At 41.9% G+C, this 21,248-nt stretch overlaps 1 pseudogene; it reads right to left on the reverse strand.

The window, feature by feature from the left end:
- Positions 1–13,500: 13,500 nt before the first annotated feature.
- On the reverse strand, positions 13,501–14,201 carry LOC122491440 (annotated as a pseudogene).
- Positions 14,202–21,248: the final 7,047 nt, after the last annotated feature.

Raw genomic sequence — 21,248 nt, forward strand, 5'->3', positions numbered from 1 at the left:
CAGGGCATTAGCAATGACCTAATCCGGCTCCATCAGTATACAGTTGAGGGAAACAACGGGGCGAAGAGCCTTCCTAAGTACACACGCCAGTTGCAGGCAACTCCAGCCTAGGCCTCTGGACGCCCTGCCCTTCAGGGTCCTTAGCCTAGACCATACAGTCTAGAATGAACCGTGTTTGTATGTGTTTCGGGAAAGGAGGGTGAGGCAATGCTCAGGACTCCAGACGGACCTATCACTTATGTGGCCATGGCCACCATCAGGCCGTGCGTCTTAAACAGTCAAAGGGAGTACAATATTCTAGCACTGTGGTGGGGGGGGCTTGAAATGTTGCCCGCTATCTGCAAAAGAGCTTGTGACAGCTTGAAGGAACTCAAAATCTGGAATCACGATCCTAAGTGATTATCCTAAAAAGGAAGAAAGAAAAGTGACAGGGGAAGGGTTTAGAATGATATTAATTCCTACTTTAAATTGAATTTACAGAACTGTATCTGCATCAGATCAGCATTTGGAACCATATATTTTCTACCTTCTTTAGAGTGCACTTTGAGAATATCAGTAATACCAGAAAAAGTTAACATCAGACCAAAAAAGGAAGACCTCCCTAAATCTCCCCACACAGGCACAACTCCCATTAAAAAAGAAAAAGATAAGATACTGAAGTCAGACTTGGAAAAAGAAACAGCTGGGTCATTGCACCACCTCGAGTCTGTCCTCTGGGATGTTGAGTCACATAATAGAACTTGTGAAGCATGCAAATGAATATAGGCCCAGCATATATGACCTACGAAGATGAGTATATGTGAAACCACCTAGGGGGAGATAGCATGTGATGAACGGCAAAGAACTAAGCCAGCTCTTCTATGCTGAGTGAATTCAGAGAGCCAACTTTCATCCTTTTGTGAAGTCAAAATAGAGCTGGGACTGGGCCATGTGCCTGGCTAGCTCGCCCCTGGAGCTCGGCACCTCTGGGCTCTGGCTTCACAGAGAAAAGCAAGGAACAATATAGTCTTCATAGTCTTTTGGCCCCAAAGATCCTCAAACCCATTCCTAATCTGTCAGGGTGCTAATCTGTTTTGAACATTCAGTCTTTCTTTCCAGAAAGTCTTCCCAGAGTGGCCCAAACCTTCCACCAAACTGCCAACGTGGCCTGACTTCTGGGTTCCTTCAGTTGGAATTCTACTGCACATACATCTGGCTGGCTGGTCTGTTTCCCTATTAATTTAGAAGCTGCTTGACAGAGATCTGACTCCTGATGTGTATATTGGTCACTGGTCTGCTGCACTTCGCTCCGTGAGTGTCCATAAAAAGATACGGCTTTATATATGGTAAAAGAAGAAGCTTCCACAGCATTAGGGCTCTCTAAGCTCTCTAAAACTACAGCTGCAATACAGACTTTGAGGTAGTGAGGACTGTGGGGAGCAAAGGGGCTACGAGAAGATTATGATTTAAAGGACCCCGAGAAACTCATTTGCGTTATCTACTTTTAATCTCTTATATGATTGTCACCCATGTAAAATGAGACCTGTTTACTCTTGTTCTGAAGCCAGTTGCAGCCAAGGCATTTAAATCACATCACTCTGAGTCAAAAAGTTTTCAAAAATTCACCAGACCTTTGTTGAAATTTCCTTAAAATTCTAAAAATCCTCTGTAGACATCTTTTCTTCTTTCCAAGTTTCACAGAGACAAGGGCACCTTCTCTCAAATTTTGGCAAACAAAATCGCCCATCTACTTATATACTGAGGTATTGAAGAGTAGGTTAAACTTACAAAGGGGATTCATGTAAATTATCTCACTGTTTAGCTCAGTGAACATGTAGTGAGCACCTGCTGTATACCAGTCACTGTTCCAAACTTTGTGAGTACACAACCCCTGCCTATCGATGATGAAAATAGCACAGCAGACAATTTAATTGTCTCATTTTATAGGAAAGAATCTACACGCAGAGATTAAGAAGGACATTTTGCTGGTAGCAGTGGTAACATCTGAACTAGTCCCAGGACCATATAACTTTTGGATCATTACTCTCCAGGTGTCTATCCAAGAGTGTGTGTTTCACAGATTGAAAAACAGGCACTATTAAAAAACAAAAACAACAAAATCCTTTCAGTTATACTTAATTAGAATTCCTAAACTGGCATAAAAATAATAGTTACAGCCAACTGATTTGAAGTGGTTTTCTGTATGATATCTTTATTCCACTGAGCCTCGGTCCCAGTGCTATCCAGTACAACTTTCCAAAAACATGGCAATATTCTGTGTTGTCTGCTAAGGTTGGTCATTAGCCATGGGCAACCGTTGAGCCCTTGAAATCCAGCTAGTTGCAACTGAAGAAATGAGTTATTACACTGTATTATGTTGTAACGAATTTAAACTTAAATAGCCACATGAGGCTCTATAGTGTGCAAATTATGGCAACACTAAGGATAGCCAGAGAATTTTGTATCTTTCACAGGAGACTATTTCCTTTGACAGATAAAAGGGATATTTAACAGATATTTAACTTGTTTTATTATTTTGTGGGGTGCGGTAAAGTGCTGTAGAAAAAGAAACAGACAGGTAAAGACGCTGATAGGCGAAACCCAAAAGGATGCAGCCTTTCACAAGACAAAATAATTGAGTAAGATGGTGACTGCCATCTCACATGCCGATCACTGGTAGGAAAAAGATCTCTCTCTGCAAAGACAGTTCTACACTTACGGTCTTGGGAAAAAGAAGCTTGTGCTTACAGAAGCTTACAGAAGCCTATTTCTAAATGAATCGACATGGCTAATTTTATCCATTCAAGCCTACACATATTACTGAATATTAATAAACACTGTGGTCTAAAATGACTTGGTCGAATGTGCAAGGGAGAGAGTTCGTTCTTTTTTTCCCCTTAATAAGAGACACACAAACCTGAAAGTTTGAGTCTTTGACCTTACACAGAAGTGCGATTTCAGCCCTTAAAGACTCAGGTGTCTGCTGAACAGACGGCAAAACTATCTTTTTCTGTCACTGATCCTCATAATCCTCTGACTTGCACATGGGGTAAACGAGGATTTTTCTAGTAAAAGTACACCTGCTTTTTCGTATTCATTTGGCATTTCCGCACCGTGAAGATATTCGAGCTGCTCAATGTGACCCACTTCCACGGTTAGCTCTGCTCCTGAGCTGAGGCTGCTCCAGAGACCAACCAATCCAAACATACACTTTTCTTTTACCCAGGAGAATAGTTACCATGTTACAGAATGTTTTACTCTCGCTTCAAAGAATTCTAGTTGGAGTCCAAATAAACATTTCCTTATAAAAAGAGAATGTCAGGAGAAGAAACAATGGAAAGATATATCTGAGCCTGAACACAGACTTTCAGTGAAAATTCTGTTTTTTCAATAAATTCTAAAAATTACCAGACACATTCAGAAACAGGATGCTAACACACAAAGATGACTAAAAATAAAAAGGAGAAGTATTTCAAGAAGTGACCATCGGCATGGTAAGGTCACTCCTACCCATAACAGAACAAGAAAGTCCCTCCTATTCCAAAGTATTTTCCCCACCCATTAAGCTACCCACGGCCTTCCGTTTTCACATTTCTTTAATTTGTTATGTTTAGGGCTGTAACTTTAAACCATTATGTGGAAGGAATAGTATATTAACCACTTGTAAACATTTTTACTAGAGTGTATGTAACAATTACGTAAAATAACTGATGTAATAACATCCAGGTCAGATAAGTTCCAGTGGGTAGGAGCTTGTCTTAAATTAGATTCCCCCAGAAGCATATGCTGAGACAAAGATTTACGTTATAGTAATTTATATGATATCAGATCAAAGGAATCACAGGTAGGGGAACGGGGAAGTGAAAGAGGGAAAAGAGAAAAGCAATAGAGGGTGTAATAATGAGCAATTAATGACTGTAGCAACTGGGGCTTACCCCATGGGGGACCTCCAGGATTACACAGCACATCTCAGACTTTTCTCAACCAAGGTATAAGGAGCTGCAGTATTTATTCACCAGCTGCTGTTCATCATTGCTTGAAGGATGCTCCAGGGCATGGTCTCCCCCAAGTACCTCTAATGTCCCACTTGTATGGAGCTGAATGACCTGAGTCTCAGGGGTTTGAAGAAGAAAGCTTTCAGCACATAAGAGATTGATGAGTGCTGAGGGGACATAGACTGGTTCCAGCAGTTCCTGCTGCAGCATCACTAGGATTCCCTTGGGATTTATGTTATATTGACTCGGTCCTGTCACGAATCCTTCAAGGAAGTGATTCGTTAGAACTTCAAAAGAGAAAAGAAAAAAAGACAACGGGAAGGTTGATGGGGCGGGACACAGTCTCCATTGGTACAATTGGTTCCAAAGTCATGGTTGGTAATTATTACCTCCATCCTCTACCACTTGTTGATCAGTCCATCTGGTCTTAGCTGCTTGCTTGGTGTCCTAGCCTAGACCTTCAGCCTTGAGGGATCTGATCCCTAACTGCCATGCTCTTGTCAAACTAAGACTGCTTAAATTGCCTGCTCATGGTTATCACCATGTATGAAATCAATAAAAGTGCCCCAGTGAATTTCCTGGGTTCCAGGTATTTTCTTATTCACATCTTCACTATGAAATCAAAACAAACAAACAAACAAAATAACCAAATCAACAGGGGCCCCTGGGTGGCTCAGTTGGTTAAGCGCCCGGCTTATGATTTCTGCTCAGGTCATGATCTCACGGTTGAGAGATTGAGTCCTGCTTCGGGCTCTGTGGTGCTGAGCATGTAGCTGCTTGGGATTCTCTGTCTCCTTCTGTCTCTGCCTCTCCCCCACTCACACATGTTTGTGCTCTCTCTCTCTCTCTCTCTCTCTCTCTCAAAAATGAATATTAAAAAAATGCTTTTAATAAAACAAACAAAGAAACAAAATAAACTAACAAACAAAAAACCATCTAAGCAAAGGGACTGGAAGAACTTCCGGGTTGGTACACACATTAATGTGGTGGGAGGGTAGCATCCACGGAGAGGGCACAGAAACTCCCTTTCTCCCCTCCACCCCAGCCCCAATACCTGCAACTTGCTGTTCCTGTGTTGTGTCTTTTATAACAAACCAGTGATAGTAAGTAAAGTGCTTTCCTGAGTTCTGTGAGGCATTGTAGCAAATTATTAAATGTGAGGAGGTTTATAGCCAGTTTCTCAGATATAGGTGGCAACCAGGAACTTGGGACAGGAGTCTGAAGCTAGGGTCATCTTGTGGGACTGAGCCCTTAAACCTGTGGTTTAACCCTGGGTTAGTGTCAGATACAAATTGTAGCACACACAGTTGGTATTCAAAGAGTTGGAGAACTGGTTGTTAGTGTGGAAAAAACCCACACATTTGGTGTCAGAGGTATTTACGAGTAAAAATAGCTCAGATTATATATTTTGGAAAGAAGTCCTTTATTAGAGCTGTGTGTTGCAAACATTCTATTCTATTTGGTAGCTTGCCTTTTTGCTTCCTTTTGAAGAACAAAAGTTTTCAATTTTGATGATGTCCAATTTTATAAATTTTTTAAAAATGGTTTATGCTGTCTGCAGTCTATCTGAGAACTCTTTGCCCATGCCACAGTACCACCAAACCTTTTCTCCTACATTTCTTCCTGATGTTTTGTAATTTTAGATTTTATATTTAGACCTTTGGTCTATTTCAGATTTATTTTTGTGTATGTTGTGAAGTCAGAATTGTTTATTAGCTTTTCTCATATAAGTATCCAACATCAACGTTTTGGACAGACTTTTTTTTTTTCTTATTAACTCAACTCACCATCTTTGTAATAAAGCAATTGACTCTACAGGGGATCCTGGGTGGCTCAGTCGGTTCAGTGTCCGACTTAGGCTCAGGTCATGATCTCAGGGTTCGTGAACTTGAGCCCCGTTGTCAGGCTCTGTGCTGACAGCTCGGAGCCTGGAGCCTGTCTCAAATTCTGTCTGTCTGTCTGTCTCTCTCTCTCAAAAAGAAACATTAAAAAAAAATTGTTAAAAAACAATTCACCATATATGTGTGGGACTATTTCTAGACTCTATTCTGATCTCTCTTTATCTATCATCTATCTATCTATCATCTATCTATCTATCTATCTATCTATTTAGTACATCTTGACATCAAGTTAGATAAGTCCCACAACTTTATTCTTTTTTTTATAAATTGCTTAAATTATTTTACTTCTTTTGCACTTCCACATATAATTTTGAATCAGTTCTCTAGTTTCTACAAAAACACTTTCTTGGAAATCTTATTGATATTTTATTGACAAACTTGGGGATATGAAATCTTAATGATATCAAGTCATCTACCCCATAATCATGGCATACTCTTCCAATGACTTAGGCCTTCTCAGATTTTTCTTAGGGACATACCATGTGTACTTGAAAATATGTGTAGTATGGTTTTGTTTTGTTTTTTAATCTATTCTGTTCAGCTCTGCCTTTTAACTGGAACATTTAGACATCAGCATTATCTACTGTCTCCTATTAGTGCCCCAGGATTGTTCCCAGGGTCATTAGCCCCCTGACATTCTTGGTCTGTCCCTCCTGCCAGGCTGAGCATTTTTAGCTTTCAGTAAGAAGCTGTCAGTGTGTAGAGGAAGGATGAGGGCCAAAGAGATGTAGGAAAGGCTTTGACAATGTCTCCTTCAGAGGAAATGAATTTAAAAAAAAAAGGAAGTGTATTTTATTTCTTTGTCTGAAGCATGCAGTCATGTTAGTTATGGGAAATAAGTCTCGAGATGTCAGAAATGTATGTGTTGAAAGGCTGAGGACAATGAGCCTTTAGGAAGACACCAAAAAAAAAAAAAAAAAAGGAAGAAGAAGAAGAAAGGGACACCAAAATCAGTCTTCTTTTTTTTAAAAAGAGCTAACTTCTTCAACTATCTACCGTGGTTTTTTTTTATTTTTTTTTTAACGTTTATTTATTTTTGAGACAGAGAGAGACAGAGCATGAACGGGGGAGGGGCAGAGAGAGAGGGAGACACAGAATTGGAAGCAGGCTCCAGGCTCTGAGCCATCAGCCCAGAGCCCGACGCGGGGCTCGAACACCCGGACCCCGAGATCGTGACCTGAGCTGAAGTCGGACGCTTAACCGACTGAGCCAACTATCTACCATGTTTTATGCCTTTACTTCCAGTGCGAAACCACTCATCTATATTATTGAATTTAATATTTACAACAATCCTATGTGTTTGTTACTAGTTTACAAGTGAGGAAACTTGAGACTTAGAAAAGTAACATCCCACAGTAAGGACAGAGCCAATATTCCAACTGGGCTATGAGATGCCCCATCCTGTGCTAGGAGGGACCATGTGGGATAAGCTTTGCCTGCTTCACAGACGTCTGTGTATCTGCCATGGGTGCTCTGTGGAATTCATAGCCTTCAGAAACCTGAATTCTGTTAATAGACTCTGGATAAGCTGGGTGATCAAGAAAGGGTTGCTGAATTCATGTTACAACTCCCTGGCACCCAGGCAAGAGCCAGAATGGGGATCTCAAGAGAACTCAGAGTTGTCTTCTGCTGTGGGCCCTCAAGGGAAGGCCCCGCACCTGTCCTGGGTGCTTCTGTGCCCCGTCCTTTAACATGAGCAGGGGGGAACCTCTGCAGAATCCCTATCATTTCAACAGTGGCTGCTTGGGTCCAAGCTAGCTGTACAACATCTAGGATGGGTCAGTTCATGGGGCCGAAGTGGAAGCTCTAAGCTTCCATGTGAAAGCTTAAGGCCCCAGGTGGTCTCTCTTGGGACTGCTGTTCCTTCGGATAGACCAATTTTCTGGCTTACAATATTCTTGGTTACAATTTATACTGACTCAGCTATAGGCACTCTAGCTGACACATATGTGTTATCAGCTGAAGACTGTTAATTCCTCCTATAAATGTAATTCATCAGCTTTGGTCTGGGTCTGACTGGAAAATAAGTGAGCAAGTTCCCCCTCTCCAAAATTATGTAGGAGTCACCAACCCACTGGTAGGAGGCCACCATATAATCTAAACATCACATACTGTTCACTGCTTTACTAGCCAAGCTTCAAATTGTGCCACCCAAGTTATTTTCTGTCTCCTTCTACCAACTCATACCCCTCCACTTTGCCTCAGAAATTTCTGTGAAATATGTAGCATGCGGCAAGAGCATCTCCGTTTTGTAACAAAAAAATTGAAGTCCAGGAAGAAAGAGTATCTTGTCCAAGGTAAAGCTGGATCAGAACTCTGAAGCAGGAAGTCCTTATTGAGTGAACTTCACAGTAGAGTACAGTGGCTGGGGTGAACACTGTGGCCTGCCCATGTTTGGCCTGTCTACCTATCCATACAATGGAATGAGAATTGTCAGTTCCACAGCGATGGTCTGACATCACTTTGAAAAAAGTTCTGCTTTCTCTGGACTTTCCATAGATCCTGTAACAGTGTCCTGTGGCTGCCATAAAAAATTTATCACGAACAGGGTGGCTTAAAGTAATGAAAATGTATCCTCTCACAATTCTGGAGGCCAGAAGCCCATCGTCAAAGTGTTAGCAGCCTTGGTTCTTTCTGGAGGTTCTGAGGGAGAACCATTCCATGGCTCCCTGTTAGCTTCTGGGGGTCTTCCAGCAATTACTAGTGCTCCTTGACTTCATTGCAGCTTCTGCCTCCATCTTCACCTCTCCCTCCCCTCTGTGTGTGTCTGTCCTCTGTGTGTCTCTTATAGGACAACTACTATTTGGTTTGGGCCCCATCTGGATAATCTAGGATGATATCATCTCAAGATCTTTAACCTAATTACATCTGCAAAGACCTTTCTTCCAAGTAAAGTCACATTCACAGGTTCCAAGGATTAAGACATGGACATATGTTTTTGAGGGGCCACCATTCACCCCACTATAGACCCTCTGTGTCCTATTCCTTAGGTTCATTTGCATCGTCTTGAGCTTGGTATATGCTGGAGCTGAGTTAAATATCAGAGGCCATCATTAATTTAAGTAAGAGAATGTTTAAGGAGTTTCCACTAGGTGAAAAGAATTGACCTAGGAGTTGGGGACATAAAAATAAATGGTATCCCGCTGCCCACCTAACTGTAATCTACTAACAGGTGCACAAATAACTGACCCAGGACACTGGTGAAATTCAAGTACAGCAGCAGACATTATGCCATCATCATTTGGGAGATGTACTTATCATATATGAGCATTTTTAACAACAACCACCACAAAAATCTCTCCTAAAATCCCACTCACAGTTAAAGGAAATGCCATCATTTCCTTCGCCTTTGCTGTGAACTCACAATACGGGAGATTACAGGAAGTTAGCAAACTTAAGACGTGTCAAACTTGACTCTTTGAAAACACTTTTTTGTTGTATAGATTAGAACTTCAGCCAATTTCATCTCTCTTTGATTCCTGCAGCCAGACACTCTTAAAGTAAATGTGGGATTCAAAAAAAAATCTGCCACCATATCAAGTAATCAACATCCTAAATAATTCCCAAAGGGCAATAAAGAATCCAAAGATGGGATGCAATAAATTAGCCCTATAAAAAAATTGCCACTCCTCGTTTTTTTTCCTATGAAGCTGACAAAGAAGTCCCTAGAAACAAGTACCAGTTTCCCCAGGGCTCCACATTTTCTGTTTTTAAGAGACTGTCTCATCTCACCAACATTTTCTGTCAATATGAATTTCAAGAGTAATTCCACCCAAACAAGACCCTAAACTACCAGAATTTATAGGAATCACGGTCACTCAATGAATTGCATGTAAAAATGAAGAAGTATCGAATGCTTTTAATCCAACTCCATATTCCATTCTATTACCCAAGATATAGCATTTGGTGTATTCCTTCTATTATTCTGAACTCTCAGCTCAGCAAAGAGTGCGCCATTTTATAAGCAGAGTCTGTTCATTTTTTTCTTAACATAATAACTTCTAAAAGATAGTGTTTGTGCGACCAGCAAAGGAGAAATAACAGTTTACACCTTTATGTATGCATATTTCTCAACTTCACAAGAAACATTAGAAAAGGTTTAACCCTCTATAATTCTAGCAGAATAAAGCTTAAGAGCAAGACCTGAGCAAAGTAGTGTGTTCTACCACCATTCTATTGGCATGGGCTACAACTGAGATCAAAGCCCAAGACATCTTAGATTGGGCTTCCCAACAGGAGAGAGAGAGAGAATTGGGGGGGGTGCAGGAAGGGGGAGAGAGGGAAGGGGGAAAGGAACAAAGAATACTTTTTGAATTGGGTAAATGTCCTAATCAAAGGCCTCACTTGCCAAAGCTGCCGGCAAGGGCAGTGTTTCAGAGAAAGGAATCAGGATGGAAGCACCCCTAATAAGGGACTTGATTCAGATTCCAACTTAAAATTGCATTCCCAGACCCAAGAGAAGGATGATCTCCTGATTGATTCTCTCTGCTGTTGTCATGACCGGAATTCTTCTGGTTCACATCCATGCTTGGTTGGTTGCATTTGATCTGAGACCATGAATCCCACTAAATGATTATTTCCTTTAAGAAAGGCTCCCTGCGAGAACGCCACTCTGGCATTACTCCAGATAGGAAGCTGCCTTGTGGCTTTTGCTTCTTTTACAGTAATGCATTTCTTCCCCCCGAAGTAAGTCTCCATATGTCCTTCCCAGTCCCCCTTATGATTCTTCTTTGGCCTTCTGTCATATTGCAGAAAACTTCTAAGTTGTCATCTGGAGATTTCTTTACTCAGAATTGTTTATCCCCAAGATCACAAGAGCATGGGAGGTTTACCCAGACCCTGACCACTTTTCTCTTCTAGGGTGCTCTCTAAGCACCTTCATTATAGCTGCAGCTACAGCAGCATTTCTTCTGTATGTGGCCTTGAATCTTTGATATTTGTTTAGTGAAATGGCCATACATGTTCCCAGATGCTTAGCTTTCTTGGGACACTTTCAAAGTGCTTTGTGCCCTCAGATTTAGTTTATTCAGTCTGCAAAAAGTTGTGCTCCTTAGACCTCTCTGGGCCACTGCTACCAGTCTCTATCATCTGTGGGGAAATCAGCAAAGCCCTGGGTCACAAGGACTATTCTCATTTGCCCATCGCTTCATGATTCCAAATATCATCCAGTGAAAGACTGGAAGGCCATAATACTTCTCTCTCCATTGTGCCTTGAGGGCTGAGCTAGCACATACAGAATAGAACTGGTTTTGTTTGTTTGTTTGTTTGTTTGTTTTTAAGCAAGTATAATGTACAGACACTATTGGTGGAAGACTAGACAGGGGCAGAGATAGTGGTTTCCTTTGACCGAATGATCACGCTCATATGTGTGGTTCAGGCATATTTGCTTTTTGTTTCTTCTGTGCGTTCTTTTTAGTGAGTTTGTCTCAGAGTGCAAGATTTAAATGGTCCAGGCACACAGTGTCTTCTTGGAGGACCTGTGGATCCCAACAGCATGAAGTCATGATTGCTCAATTCACATGCGAAGATGAATGTAATGAGAAGAATCTCCCAGAGCCGAGGCTAGTTAAAAAAGAAAAGTTGTGAAGACGGCAAGTTTTGAGGTCAAGCCTGGCTTCTCTGTGTCTGTAGCCCTCTTCTTGAATTTACTTTAGGTCTGCTTTATTGTAGTGCTTTTTTATGACAAAGAGAAAGCTTCTCCATGGACACAGACTTTCAAAGATCAGAACTCTTCAGTCACTGCTATTAACTACTCTATAACCTCAATAATTAAGCCTTTTACTCTGGTCACTTTCTTTCACTAGGGAATTTATGTCAATCCAAGAAAAACAAAAGAGCTAGAAATTTCATCTGTGTTTCATCTAATGGGGAGAAAAAGGAAAATGGAATTGAGCCTAAAAAGATGGCTCCAGGGCACCTGGGTGGATCAGTTGGCTAAACATCTGACTCTTGGTTTCAGCTCAGGTCATGATGTGAGAGTTCATGAGATCGAGCCCTGCATCAGGCTCTATGCTGACAGTGAGGAGCCTGCTTGGGATTCTCTCTCTCCTTCTCTCTCTCTCTCTCTCTCTCTCTCTGCCCTTCCCATGTCTCTCTCTCTCTCAAAATAAATAAACAAGCTTAAAAAAAAAAAGATGGTTCCAAATGAAGGTATGTGTTAGAGTAAGGCACTCCTCAAATATACGATACATTCTAATCTGAAGAAATATTTAGACATAAAATAAACCAGCATGAGCAAAAGTTTGAGATAGTTGAAATATTGTTTCCTTCTGAGACTGGAAATAATTCCCTGGTGGGTACTTTTATTTAAAAATAGAGTATACTGGGGCGCCTGGGTGGCTCAGTCGGTTAAGCATCCGACTTCAGCTCAGGTCATGATCTTACAGTCTGTGAGTTCAAGCCCCGCGTCAGGCTCTGTGCTGACAGCTCAGAGCCTGGAGCTTGCTTCAGATTCTGTGTCTCCCTCTCTCTCTGCCCCTCCCCCGTTCATGCTCTGTCTCTCTCTGTCTCAAAAATAAAAACTTTAAAAAAAAATAAAAATAAATAAAAATAAAAATAGAGTATACTGAGTTTGCTTTTCGTGATAAAACCAGTTCATGATCACTAGAAAAAATTGAAAAATATAAAAAAGAAGGGAGAAAAAAAAAAACTACTTGCAGTCCCCACTAGATTGGAAATCATTTAGGGCATAGATGGGATTTTGTAAAAAAAAAAAAACAAAAAAAAAAAGACAGCCTTTGGGATCAGAAAGATCTGGATTTAATTCCAGTTCTAAGTTGCATGACCTTAGGCAAATTCCTTCAATTTGAGCAGATGCTTGATAAATGCAAGATGAGCCAAAAAAAAAAAAAAAAAAAAAAAAAAAAAAGAAAGGAAAAAAAGCCTGATAATTTTTACATACCAGAGTCATTAGAGAGGAATACTCTCTTTTCTTTTTCATATGTGGCACTGGTTTAGGATCCGTGTTTAACAATCTTTAATGTTCTTGTTTGGGCTTCTTTGTTCTTTATTGTTGTGAGCTGAACTCTGCATTCCTGGCTTTCTCAATTGGCAATCCCATAACAGCCTTATTTTAGCTGTTTTATGGGGTTTTTTTTTGTTTGTTTTTTGTTTTTTAAGTAATCTCTACACCGCAGGGCTTGAACTCACAACCCCAAGATGAAAAGTCGGGTGCTCTACTGACTGATTCAATCAGATGCCCCTATTTTATCCCACAACTTTTCTCACTGTAGCTCTTGCCTTTCTCCCCCAGTGCCTCCTTTACCTCTTTGAAACAACTTCAGTCTTGACCTACCAGGCTCAACCGCACCAGTGATGTCTCACTCTCTAACTAGAAAGAGGACCGGCAACCCTTGAACTTGAGCCTGCAAGTCCTTTTTCATTCTTGAAGTAAATGAAAGCTGAAACAGAAATGGCTGATGGGCACCTGGCTGGCTCAGTTGGTTAAGCCTCCAACTTCGACTCAGGTCATGATCTCATGGCTGCTGATTTCAAGTCCCACATCGGGCTCTGTGCTGACAGCTACAGCCTGGAGCCTGCTTCGGATTCTGTGTCTCCCTCTGTCTGCCCCTCCGCTGTTTGCACTCTGTCTCTCACATTGTCTCAAAAGTAAATAAACGTTAAAAAAAAATTCACACACAAATGAAAATGGAAAAACTGCCAATACCTGATTTCTGTCCCCTATTTTTCCATTTGCAATCATATACTTTGGTACCTTTTGTCCCCATGGAAAAAAAAATATCTAAAGTTCAGACCTACCAATAACAGGAAGAAAAGAAAAAAAAAAAGCGTTTTTTTTTTTTTTTCAAGAATGAAATGTTTTTCCATCAGAGTGGATTCTTAAGCACGTTCTCCACGTATGCGGCCTGCTAGCTGGATGTCTTTTGGCATAATTGTTACACGTTTGGCATGGATAGCACACAGATTGGTGTCTTCAAAGCGGCCTGCCAGATAGGCCTCGCTTGCCCCCTGAAAAGCACCGATAGCCGCGCTCTGGAAGCACAGATCTGCTTTGAAGTCCAGAGCAATTTCTCGCACCAGACACTGGAAAGGAAGTTTGCGGATCAGAAGTTCAGTGGACTTCTGATGACGTCACGGAGGGCCAAGGTACCAGGCCTGCAACGATGAGGTTTCTTCACCCCTCCAGTAGAGGGCGCAGTCTTGTGAGCCTGGCTTTTGTAGCCAGTTGCTTCCTCAGTACTTACCCACCGGTCCATGTGTGGGCAGTCTGCTTTGTACAAGTCATGGTACTGAGACCTCCTTGCTGACCCCCTTTCTCCTTTGGCTGGAGCTCAGTGAGCTAGAGGTCGTACTGGCGTTAGCCAGCGATGGCCACTTGACAATAAATTATTTAAAAAATAAATAAGAGATGGCAGAGAAAGAATAAATTCTAGGGATAGCAAAAATTGTAATAAAAATTTTAAAAAATAATATTTTTTTCTCTGTTAAGAAAAAAAAGATAGAACAACTGGAGACCCGTTTCTTTCCTGGATTGAGTGTAATGAAGGGGTGAGCAATTCATTTGGTTTTTTTGTTGTTGTTGCTGTTTTTACATAGCTGCCTATTTTAGAGTTTCTGTTTTTGAGTACATACTTTTTTAAGATTAATCTCTGCACCCAGCATGGTGCTTGAACCTGCAACCCCAAGACCAAGAGCCACATGCTCCACCCACTGAACCAGCCAGGTGCCCCGCTTTTGAATATTTCAATTAATACTAGCATAAATACATAGAGCCCCCAGTGTTAGGTTAGATGACAAGCAGCTATAATTCAAACATGAAAAAATCTTATGTTTTATGTTCTTAGTCACCTGTAATCGCTTGATCTACAGATGCTGCAAGCTTCTTTCCTGAGGAAGTGTCCAGTTAAACCACATGCTGAATTGTGCAAGGAGATCATGTGTGGTTCATTTGCCTTTTTGATCTCTGGCAGTATCTTCAGAAGAATACAGTCCAAGCTGCTGAGCTGAAGCCATGGGTCTCTTTAACTCCCTTCATGTGGGGACACTTGATTTTCTCACCTTTCTTGCAAACATGTAAACCTCACAAAGAAAGTTTGAGGAGGAGGTTGAGACTGTTGGGGCAAAAGGAAACGAGAAGCACCCTGGGTCTCCTCAGCTGCTGGGGCTCCCCGGCCCCAGTGCGAGTGGGGTGTGGAATTCTCAGCCCTTCCAGCCCCCTTCCTCCTCCTATGGGGCTGAGCGGCAGCCTCCTCCCTGTTCTCTGAGCTTCTCTCCTGCCATCACTCCCACCCCGATGACATCTTCCTGCATTTAAATGTTAGTCACCCTTGCTATAGAAGTAGCAAGATCCAGTGGAAAAACAATGGACTAGAAATATGGAGTCTTGAATTCCAGTTCTTGGCCTGATGTCACTGACTTGAACTAATATAGGCAAGCTATCAGCCTCCCTAGAGGTCAGCTTGTACAACCGTAAAATGGACCACCTGCACCTACCTTCTTGACCACACAAGGATCCCTCTAGGATTTGGATGAGGTGATGGCACAAAGGTACCTAAGAGTAAGAAATGCAGGACAAATGTGAGCTCAGTTTTCTCAGGAGCCTCCTGCTTATATTCATGTTTCTTAGTCTGGATTGGATTGCAGGAAGCCAGGGAAGGGACTTTGCATCTGTCTTCACACCGTAGCAATAGCAATGCTTTTATATTCTGAAGAATTAAATTAGAATTTTTTTCTATTTTTAGCTGTTTTATTTATTTATTTTTTATTATTTATATTTTAATTAGCTAACATCCAGTGCAATATTGGTTTCAGAAGTAGAACTTAGTGATTCATCACTTATGTACAACACCCAGTGATCATCCTGACAAGTGCCCTCAATACCTATCACCCATCTAGCCCATCCCCCACTTCCCTCCCTGCATCAACCCTCAGTTTGTTCTTTATCGTTAAGATTAAGAATCTTTTGTGGTTTGTTTCTCTCTCTTATAAAGAATTATTTCAAAAGAATGTCCCTGCATCCTCCAACCTGGCTGTCTAAGTCACCTCAAAGAGCTTCCCCTTGTTTTTGCTGAGTTCCCGTTCACAATTTTCTGAAAGTTTTGACTCATGCGGACCCCTTCTGTCTTTCCACCTGGTGCCACACACTAGACTGGCTGGCTGGCTGCCTGCCCTGCCCTGCCCTGCCCTGCAGGGTGCAGAAAGCTCTAGCTGGGCAGGAGGCAGCTGCAGTGGACCTAACAAGTAGAAGGTGATGGGGCAGGAGAGAGGAAAATGGGGTGCATTAGAGGGAGGAGGAGCATGCAAAGAGAGGGGCTGGCTCACCTCCATCTTGGGCTGAAATGAAAAGGAAGGATCCCCCTTGGACTGAAGGCTATTGAACTTCTGCTCAGAAGTTGACTTGTCAGTCAAAAGCAGTTGTAAATGGCCTTTCTATCCTGGATAGAAGATGTGGGGCTAAAGGCTAAACAGCTAATCTAAGGGCTGGGGGGGCAGCATGATGTGAAGGCTTTGGGCACCAACTTTAAGGTCAGGTGAACCTCAGTTTGAATCTTGGCTCCATAGCTTTCTAGTTAGAAACCTTGATCTTCCTAAACCTTTTTTTTTTTTTTCATCTGAAAATGTGATAGTAGGTATCTGATGAGGAGTTTTTCAAGAGATTAAATGAGGAAATACATGGAAAGCACTTAGCACATAGTAAACTCTCAGTAACTAATAGAAATTCTTGTTACTGTTAAATACAAAGGAGACCGGCCTTAGAGTTTAAAATAGAACACAAAGGTAACCCTGGAGCAGGGTGTGTGGGTGGAGATGGGAAGGACAAATAGGGAAAGAAAGACCACAGAGCAAGCATTTGAATCTGGGTATGGGGTTTGGGGAAGTGGAGAAAGAGGGAATTGAATCAAGGCACAGAACTTACGCCATTTAGAATGATAACACAAGTGGTCTGGTTTTGTCAGATGGCTTCCAGAATTGTTACCATGGCAAATTCTTGTTAACTTTTAGTCACCAGCACTGTGGTATGGTTTGGTGGCATTTCCTAACTTTAAACTGGCTATATCAATTAGGCAAAGGTATCTTAAACCGATTACAAAAATAACTAACTCTTACAGGAAAAGATTGACTAGACTCATTAAATTTAAGAACTGCTCATAAAAAGACCATTAAGAGCATGAAAAGACAAGCTACAGACCGGGAAAAGATATTTGCAACCCAGGTGAAACCCAAATAGAATGTCAAGGGGGAGAGGCAGGTGGCCAAAGACTTGAACTACACAAAGAAGATATCCAAAAGGCCAATAAGCATATGAAAAGGAGCACAGATATCAGGGATATGCAAATTAAAACCACTCCTTGTACTCTAAATGGGGGGGGGGGGAATGTTGGTGAAAATATGGAGTAGTTGGAACTCTTGTACATTGCTGTTGGGAGTGGAAATTGGTATGAAAACTTTGGAAATGGATTTAGGAGTATCTATTGCAGCCATACACATGCATTTCCTATAATCCCAAATTCCAATCCTTAGTGCATGGAATAGTCAAAGCAGTGTTGTTCACAATAGTCCCAAACTGAAAATAGTCTAAATGTCCATTGACAATAGAATGAAGGAGCAAACTGTGATACATTTATACAAATGAAATATTATTCAGCAATGCAAATGGACAACCACACCAGTAACAACGTGGATGAGTCTCACAAACGTAATGTTGAGTAAAGGAAGTCCAACACAAGAGTACCATTTTGTGTACATAAAGTTGAAATGTCAAAAATATTCTATGATGATCAACAGCAAGACTGTGGTCATCTTTAGGGAAGGGGAGGTGACTGAGAGGGACAATAAGGGGACTGCTGGAAAGATTTTCATGATCCTTTCTTGGTTTTATGAAAGTTGCAAAAATTTTATAAACTCATTGATTTGTCCACATATGAGTTTTGTATTTTTCCAAATGTATTACATATAGCTCAATGAAAGATAAGTTTACTTATACACCAAGGAGAACCTTCTTCTCTCCCATGTAACCCCCAGAAGAGCACTGTAACACAGTGAGCTGTGAGATGCGGTGCTGTGCATTTCTTTGCTAGATGACCATAGCACTCTGCAGCCTTTGTGAGAGGGGAGACATCATCACCTCCGTGATGCCTGGGCATTGGCAGAAAGGTCAGGGAGGCAATGAGGAGGTAATTAGGCACAACTCCATGAGAAATTTTGTGAATTCAGGAAAAGACTTACACATCTTAAAACCAAGCATGCTCAGTGCCTGCAGATAGCCAGGGCCCTGTGACTTGCCAGAAGGAAGTTTCATGAAGCAGGATGGAGGGGACAGCCTCAAGGAGGCAGCAGAGACTGCATCTGAGCCTTGCACTTTCCCAAGAGGCAGGTACATGTGAAAGAGAAGAGAACTAAGGCATGGAGAGATTAAGTACCCAGGTCCAGGCACCTGCTGTGAAGTGGCAAGATCTGAACCCAGGCAATGGGAGCCACGTAGGTGGTTTTAAGTTTTCTAGTAGCCACACTGGAAAAAGAAAGAAGAAAGTGGTTTTTATTATTTAAATTGATATATCCAAAAAATTATTCTTTCCACCTGTAGTAAATATAAAAATAAGTCTTGATGAGATCATTTTTCCAACACTAAGTCTTTGAAACCCTGTGTGTATTTCATACCAACAGTATAGCTGCACTTTGAGTGCACACATGGCTAGTGACCCTGTTTGGGACAGCACAGGTCTAGAGCGCTGGAGAGGAAAGAGGAGGACCATCCAGGTGAGTGGGATGGTTTGTGCAAAGGCTCACTGATGGGAGTGCTCTGTGCATTCTAGAAATGTGAATTCCAGTGTTTCTGAGCAAGTTAAATCTATGCTTAGCTTCCTAAGCATCTTCCCATGAACTGCCTGAGTCTGTGCATCCTGACGGCTGCCCCCCCTGGAAAATTTCCTCTGCTACCTGGCACCCCTCTCTGCCTCCAGTGATTAAAGAGAGCTAAAAGCACACATCCAGGAATTCAGGCTTTCAGACCCACAGGGAGCATAAGCCAGCATGAGCCACCGTGCAGCATCAGTCCCGTGCACATGCAGCAGAAGCCTGGCCCCTCACCTCCTGACTTATCCCTCCCTCCACTTCAAAGTTCATTCTCCATCGTCCTCACCTCTCCCACCCACCTCACTCTCTTCCTCACTTCTGACTTTACAACTCAGGGGCTTCTACTCTGCCTTCTTGACCCTCTTCCTCTCTGCCCCTCTGATCTGCACTCACCTTTTCCTTAGGACATGATGCAGGCTTTTCATGTAATTTATGAAGAGCTCTGCTCTAACCAGCAACACTGTTAGGGTTGCACAGTCCTGTCGGTGTGTGTCCACATACCTTTGTCTTGTTAGTTTCACGGCCAATTTGTCCCCCAATCAGAGCTGTGTCTTCCGTCACTGTCAGATGGACAGCAGGCAACTTATAAATAAGTGTTGTGGGAATAAAACATTCAAGGGTTGAAAGAAGTGGTATTCCCATGCCAACGTGACTCTCAAAACAGGACGGCTGAGTAACTGTACTCTATGGTCATTGTACATTTGCCAAATATTGGCCTGTTGAATCATTCCCTGAAGTCTGTCCAATTACAACATTAACTATGAATTAATTCTCCATCCGGATAGGAAATAATGATATGCGGTAATGTGAGCTAAGCATAGATTTAACTTGCTCAGAAACACTGGAATTCACATTTCTAGATGCTCCGGCCAGAACAGACTGAGACCTTCATTCACAGAGACGCATGCCCTGGTGGTGGGCATGTCCTAGATAATGCCAAGTGTTAGGGTCAGTCACTTTCAGAGATACGTGAAAGGTCAATGAATAATTTTCTCAAAAGATTTGCAATAATGCTCTATTCCCATGTCACCCTAGGAAAATTTAATTAAAATAATTTTATTTTCATCCCTGAATGTATTTGTCTTTGCTTTGAGGTCTTCACCAAACAATGCTAGGGAAATTCCTCTGAAATTCTTCTGATTCATGGAATTGATGACTGTTCTACAGAGGAAACTGGTAGGTGCTAGGACCACTACAGTGGGTGTGTTATAAACCACAGGACCACACCTCCACACTTAGGGACCTGGGTCAAGTGCCAGTCCACTGATAATTTGCAGGGTCACTACTTCTCTGAACAGCTTTTCTTTTCAACTGCAAAATGGAAGGAAGTAGACTTGCGTTTTTAGGTGAAATAAAAACCCGGTAGAAAGCACACATATTGCCAGAGGAAGCCCTGAGGAAGAAAATGAGGAAGAGCGTCTTCTCTGACCCTCCCTAAAGGTGCATCTATTTTCACGAAGGGAGTTAATGGGGAGGAAATAGGAACCCCAGGAGAAGAGAACAGAGTTCTCAACAGAGTTGAGCACCTTCTCACCTCATGGCACCCAATCATTACCATCTAGGCAAGGCCTTGTCTTGTTTTATTTAGTTTTGCTTGTATGTTTCCTCTTCATCCCTGGCTTCATCCCTGGCTCCCACTTGCCTTCACCCCAGATACTCACTAACATGTATTTGGATGTGTGTGTGTATTGATACACTTGAAATTCTGTGATGTTATATTGTCTTTTTTTTTTTTAATGTTTATTTACTTTTGAGAGAGAGAGAGAGACAGTGCAAGAGAGGGAGGGGCAGAGACAGAGGGAGACACAGAATCCAAAGCAGGCTCCAGGCTCTGAGCTGTGAGCACAGAGCCTGACACGGGGCTTGGACTTACAAACCACGAGATTATGACCTGAGCTGAAGTCAGACGCTTAACCAACTGAGCCACCCAGGCACCCCTGTTATATTGCCTTTGTACACATTTTAAATATGTATGTACATATATGTGTATATAAATATATGGAGAGAGAAAGGGAGAGAGAGAGAGGGAGCAAGCAGTGGATAGGGAACTCATTATATTTTTTACTTCTTTTTTTCATTCAGCTCTATGTTTTTAGGAGTTCTGTGTCCCTGGTTAACAGTATCTTACATTCACTCATTTATTCCTCAACGATGGACACAGAGATAGACTATAAAACTCAAAGGTTAGGGATGCTCTGGAGCCAGACTGACTGGTATCATTCCCATTTACCAACAGGGGGAACTGAGCCCATTCACTCAACCTCCCAGACTTCAGCTTCTCAATTCTAAAACAGAGATAGTAGTAGTATCTACCATGAAGAGGGCTGATAACAAACAAAGCACTGGGCCCACATAAGCTCCCAACAAGTATTACAAGTGTTAGCTGTCATTATCATCACCGTCATGATTATTATTCCTGCACCCAGTGCTGCATGGAGCACCCTTGTACACATTCCTTATTGGACCCGGGCCTGAGTTTCTCTGGGGTGTAGACTCCAGAGAGGGATGGCTGGGTCATAGGGCGTAGGCGCACTTAATTTCACCAAGTACTGCCAAATTG

The sequence above is a fragment of the Prionailurus bengalensis genome, chromosome C2 (genome assembly GCF_016509475.1).
Source record: "Prionailurus bengalensis isolate Pbe53 chromosome C2, Fcat_Pben_1.1_paternal_pri, whole genome shotgun sequence".
Classification (NCBI taxonomy): Eukaryota; Metazoa; Chordata; class Mammalia; order Carnivora; family Felidae; genus Prionailurus; species Prionailurus bengalensis.